The sequence below is a fragment of the Galeopterus variegatus genome, unplaced genomic scaffold (genome assembly GCF_000696425.1).
Source record: "Galeopterus variegatus unplaced genomic scaffold, G_variegatus-3.0.2 Scaffold2161, whole genome shotgun sequence".
Taxonomy (NCBI): Eukaryota; Metazoa; Chordata; class Mammalia; order Dermoptera; family Cynocephalidae; genus Galeopterus; species Galeopterus variegatus.
The window spans coordinates 155,656-160,377 of NW_007728272.1; the positions used below are offsets into that span (position 1 = coordinate 155,656).

Consider the following 4,722-nt stretch of genomic DNA (forward strand, 5'->3'; position numbering starts at 1 on the left):
ACTGTTTCAATGGAAGAAGCAGCATATGCAAAAGTAAAAGGCATAAAATAACCATGGCATACCATTAAACTGCAAATAATTTACAATAGTGCTGTCTAACACAGTGACCACTGAGCACCTGAAATGTGTCTAGTCAGAATTGAGATATGTTGGAAGTGTAAGATACATGCGAGATTTTGAAAACTTAGTACATAAAAAAAAACATAAATATCTCTCTAATAATCTTTTTACATTGATTGTATGTTAAAATAATATTTTGTATATATTGAGTTAAATAAAATATATTCAGTAAAGTTAATTTCACCTATTTGTATTTTCTTGTATGGCTACTGAAAAAAAATGTGTATATAGATCACATTATATTTCTATAGGACAATGCTAGTGTAGAATGACTACTGTGGCTGGGGAGTAGTGATAAAGGAACAATAAGTGAGGCTGAGTCAGGTGGAAGAGACTATCACATGAAGAATCTCTGTTAGTGAGGACCATATTGTGTTGTGCATCTCGATCTGTAAAATGAGAATATAAAAATTGATATATCACAGATAAATAAAATTTATTTTCTGGTGGGTAAAAAAAAGAGAGAGAATCTGTATGTTATACTAAGAAGTTGGCTGGAAACAAAAGATCGATCACATCTAACATTTACAAAGATCCATCTCCAACACAAGAACTGAAGAGCAATAAAGATGGAGAAAGAACACCAACTGGTCTTGTTACCTGTTGACAGATGACAGTGGTTTGAACTAAGGTAGTATAACTATAGATACAGAGTAATATTTATCCAGTAAATTGAACTAGACTTGGTGAGGAATTAAGTGCAGAGTATGAGAATAGAGAACCAAAATGAATTCCAAAGTTTGGGGCTTGCAAAATTGGGTGAATATGGTACCATTCAGTTGGGACAGATTTGTCAGGGAAAGGTGAGGGGTTTAATGTAGGATGCCTGTGGGAAATCTATATGGAAATACCAAAAATTAGGTACATAAATTTGATACCAACTCAAGAGTTCCAGGACAATGATAAAAAATTGGGAGTGTGCTAATAAAATATAGACAGTGGAAACCAAGGAAGAGGATGAACTCAGCCAAGAAAAGAACACAGGATGAAAAGAGAAGACAGATGATTGAATTTTGAGAGAAAACAATAATTAAATGGTGGGCAGAGGAGGAGGATCCCACAAAAAGTTGAAGAATGACAGGCAGGGGAAGAAACACGAGTAGCATGTTTACTGTAATCAGCTTCTACTGTATCTTACAGAATCACAGTTCCATGATATGTTTAACAGAAGAGATGTGACTTTGACAAAAGAAGGAAAATCTTTTTTCCAAGGTCACCAATTACTTTTTGATATTTGAAATGATACTTTGTCAACTAAGAGAATCAAAACATTACTTCCTATTATTTGTTTGGATAAACATACTAGTCAACACGCAACAAATCAAAGTGAAATGTTAAAAATAGTAAATAACATTCAAATGTGGAACTACAACTGGAAAAAAAAAAAATAACCGTGCAAAGAGAGAAAGCGGAGGGGCGGGGGGCGGGGAGAGCAGTAAAGAACTGCAATCTTGTCGGTTTTACCTTTTTCCAAAATGCATGTAGTCCCCCCACACCCCTCCAAAATTTTAATATGACTTTTGATCCCAAAGAGATATCCCATCCAAGTTCTTAGCATAAAGGTAAAGGAACCAAAACTTTCTTCCAACTTTGGGTGTGGGGATGGTCCATGACGAACAAGATTAAGAAAATCGCCAATGAAGACCAATGAATAGCTCACACAAAGCAAATCCTAAAAACAAATCCACTTTAACAAAACCACCCAAGTTTTCTCATTTACCTAAGTACAGATACGAACATCTCAATAAAATTAAAACTTGTGAAAAATCTACTATTCCTATTCCCAAATGAATAAACAAAATTAATGCTAGCAATTTGTTACTAGCCAGTAAATTTGTTACTAATTGATGTCAGTAATTTGTCCAGGGTCACAAAGTGATCAAAAAAGGGTTTTAAATTCAGGAGAGCTGGACCTGTACTCTTCACCACTGTTAAATCCCCTAATCCGCCCAACATAGAACACCAAATATCTGAGTACCCACTGCAACTCACCTATGCCAACAAGACACACCTTTTGCTAACTATCTTTACTTCTCTCATCCCATCCCTGAAGAATGTAAAAATTTGACAGTCTGGACAAATGTGCCTTTCCACTCTAATCACAGTCTAATAACAATAAACCTATCATTATTCCAGAGCTACCAAAATCCTCCTTCCCCTGTTGGCCCTTTTTCTCTTTTCCTATTTTGAATCTCCACAGGCCTCTCCTATTTTGAATCTCCACAGGCCTCCTGGGTTTTTTCTTTTCTTTTAAAAAATAACTCTACCCTTTCTCTAGATCCGCCTGCACTATACCCCCTTCCTTCTCTTCCCGGCCCCAACAAATAACCCTTTCCCAGCTTTTTCTCCTCCTAACTTCCCAATCCCCCGCTGGGGGTCAACCTCCCGACCCTCTCCCAGCTGCCTAGCTCTTATTTTCCTAGAACTTTCTTCTCCCAGTCCCTAAATCCTCCCCCATCCCTAATCCTTTCATCCTCGCTATTTTAGTAACTCCACCCGCATGTACCCACCCACGAACGCCCCATCGCCCGCTCGCCACGCTTCAGCCCCACTCTCACCCCGCACCTCCACCTCCCCCACGGTCCCCATGCCCACCCCAAAACCCACCCCAATCCCGCCGGGCTCTTCAGTAGAGCCGACGCGGCATCCCGCCTCCCTACCTTCCCTCCACGGACGTTACCTCCGCCGGGGCCTCGGTGTCCGGTCACCAAAGAGCGTGTGCCTGGCTCCAGCAGAAGTTGCGGGGCAGGGGGCCTGGGTTGCCGGGGTGCGGAAAGTTTGAACACAGGTATGGCGCGGGGGGAGGAGGGGGACGTCGGCTCCTGGGTGGCAGCGGCACAGCGACCTGGGCTCCAGGGTAACGGAGGCGGAGGCCCAGACTGCACTGCGGCATAACCGGGGCCAATGATGCCTCTCCCGGAATTCCCATTGGTTTATGTCTCCAGATGGCCCTTTCTATTGGCTTCAGTGGAACTGGAAGGCGGGACGACGAGTGCGGGCCAAGGCAGCCATTGGTCGACCACTCTAACTGTAGCGGCGACCGCGATGAGTGAAGTCGTTGGCGGCGAAGCTCTACTGAGGGCGCCTGGCGCCTTCGGGCTGTGCGGGGTGAAACCCTGGGCTCCGCGTGGTGGGAGGAGGAGGACGCAGGCAGAGGGGAGAAGGGGTTTGTAAACTCAGTTGTAGAAATTGGCGGCTGCGTAGTTGAAACATTGAAAATTGTCTCCTTTTGAAATATAAACTATAAACAAATGGCTCGTACTTGTCGGTCTTTTTACTGGAATTGCTGATTTTTCCGGAGGATGTGGGGTTGGTGCACTAATGCTCCAGTCTCGAGGTCTTTGCCTTCGTGAATCACGAACGCGCCGTGAGTTTGACTTGAAAAATGATTTTTAGGTTTTGGAAGGGGTTTGGGGGTGGAATGGCACTTCAAACATATTTGCCCACAATTTTTTTTTAAAGGTTAACGTTCTGAGGAGCATGTTAGTAGCCTATTAAGATCTGATGATGGCGTATTTTCCCTTTTTAAAATGGCATTAATTTACAGATTGCAGGGAAGGGAAAAAGAAAATCCTGTCTTCCATGAGGGTTTTAAGCCTCTCTGAGCCTTCTGATTATCAAGATGGTTTAACACCGTACTCGTCTGTTCTCACCATTGTTAATTTCTCACTGGGTTTTACCTCCATTTTGCAGAGAATGTAATTCTTGAAAGCAAATGCATTCTAATCAATCTTCTGACCGTGAAATGTGGTAATTCCTGTTTCTCGTTTTACCTCGTCTTCCCACGTTTGCATTATTTCAAAGCTTTCCTTTTATACTATCAATATATTTTACTTCAAGTTACAGATTAACCCACCCAAACAACATTGTGATTAAATGTAATCTTTATGCACAATAAATCTGTACAAGATGGCAATCAACTGTTAATGAAAATAAGATGAGTAATCCCTCAAGTTGGACTGAAATACTTTTTATTTCGTTAATCTATCTGTGCTAATACTCTTTGTTAAAATAGCTCACTGGTTATTATTTACTGTTAGAATTAATACTATGTAGGTTAATAAACGTATGGGTGGATTACTTCTAAACGAAACATCTAGGAAGAGTCAAGAAACAAGCTGTATTTACGGGGACAAACGTCTCTAGCCAAATTCAAATCAGGATTGATGGCATTCAAAGACAGCTGAGAATGAAACTACCGTTCAGCACTCAGAATGTTCCAGACAGTGTGATATCATTCCATCTTCGTTCATTACTCTAGACAAGTATTTATCGTTCATACTTGAGGAAACAGTTTAAAGAATCCCCCACTAGTACTAAAGTGATAAGTGATAATGCCACGATACAAGCCTAGGTCTGCTAAATTCCAAATTTCACGGTTTCAAGTCTAACGCCTTCAGTAGGTTTCACCTACAAGTAAATAGCGTTACTAGTAAGCAGGAAAATATTTAAAAGGTTGAGAGTCTACAAAAAATTGTCTAATTGTGTGTAACATTTTCAGGATCCTTACAATGTGCAATTTTATTCATCCTATCATATTCAAAATAACAGTGACTGTCAATTTATTTTACCTTGAAAAAAGGCCATAAGAATTTAGACTTA

General features: G+C 40.7%; 1 protein-coding gene across 1 annotated transcript in view; it reads right to left on the reverse strand.

Moving 5' to 3' along the window:
- Window positions 1–2,869, reverse strand: part of LCA5 (Leber congenital amaurosis 5) — a 65,920-nt gene extending 63,051 nt beyond the window's left edge. The window contains exon 1 of the mRNA XM_008580788.1: window positions 2,801–2,869. The gene's annotated coding sequence lies outside the window, so the exon portion shown is untranslated. The remainder of the gene's footprint in view (window positions 1–2,800) is intronic.
- Between the last annotated feature and the right edge of the window lie 1,853 nt (window positions 2,870–4,722).